This window comes from Otolemur garnettii, unplaced genomic scaffold (genome assembly GCF_000181295.1).
Source record: "Otolemur garnettii isolate 467f Iridium unplaced genomic scaffold, OtoGar3 scaffold00060, whole genome shotgun sequence".
Classification (NCBI taxonomy): Eukaryota; Metazoa; Chordata; class Mammalia; order Primates; family Galagidae; genus Otolemur; species Otolemur garnettii.
In genome coordinates, this window is record NW_003852455.1 from 422,453 (window position 1) to 423,861 (window position 1,409).

Consider the following 1,409-nt stretch of genomic DNA (forward strand, 5'->3'; position numbering starts at 1 on the left):
TTTTTTTTTTTTGTAGAAACAAGTCTCACTGTGTTAGTTTCAAACTCCTGGTCTCAAGCAATCCTCCTGTCTAGGCCTTCTAAAGTGCAGAGATTATAGGTGTGGCCCACCTCACCCAGCCTTATCCATTTTTCTAAAATAGAATTTGACCTGGTATCCATTGCCTCCTCAGCTTTCATGGAACCACACCCTGCTGATTTTCCTCCTAGCTCTGGCCCCTCCTCCCCTCTTCAGAAGCTGATTCTTCTCCGCCAGCCATACAGTGTGTCCACAAGGCTGCCCAGGACTGTCCCTCTTTTCCCTCTGAGGGAAAGGAACTCTTAACATATCCTCAGCTTTAATCAGCAGAAATAAAAGATTAATTACAAATTTCAAGTCTCACATAAGCACATCTAATCTTTATATTTATTTTACATAATTTATATTTAACAAGGCTGCATGTTTTGCTTGAAAGAATATGGGCCTTAGACTTTGATCTGGATATAAACCTTGGTTTTTTTCACTTACTGTCAGAATCACCTTAAGAAGAATCAGCTGCTCTGGTCTCAGGTTCTATAAAACTGAGGACACCATCCTATTACTAGGTGTATGGAACTGCACACAATTCCTTTTCTCCTAAACCATGAAAAAAAAGGTTGGTTTATACCTCACACCCTACACTAGGTTAAACAGCAAATGAATTAAATATTGAAATGTAAAAAATGAAAGTACATATGTAGTGGCGGGAAGAGGTAAAACCTTTTTTTATAGCTGTGCAGTGAGAAAATCCTTATAACAAAAACTCAAAATCTTTTCTTCCTTTTAGACAGAGTCTCATTTTATCACCCTCGGTAGAGTGCCATGGCATCACAGCTTATAGCAACCTCCAACTCCTGAATGTAGGCGATTCTCCTGCCTCAGCCTCCCAAGCAGCTGGGACCACTGGCACCCACCTTAAAGCCCAGCTATTTTTTGGTTGCAGTTTAGCAGGGGCCGGGTTCGAACTTGCCACCCTCACTATATGGGGCTGGTGCCCTACCCACTGAACCACAAGTGCCGCCCCAAAATCTATTTCATAAAAGATCAAAAAAATAAACTATACAAAAGCAAAAATCTTCATGGCAGACAAAAAGTTTCATAATCAAAGTCAAATGACAAACTCATGTCAAAAATGTGAGACCACCACTAAATAACTAAGACCCCCAAATCTAAGTTTAATGTTTAAGTATGCTGGTGGCCAGGCATAATCACATTGTACTAAGCAAATTGTTTTATTTTTTTTATTTTGCTTTTTTTTTTTCATTCTTGGTAGAGTGCCATGGCATCATAGCTCACAGCAACCTCAAACTCTTGGGCTCAAATGAACCTTTTTCTTCAGCCTCCCATGTAGATGGGACTACAGGTGCACATCAACAAATATGGCTAACTTT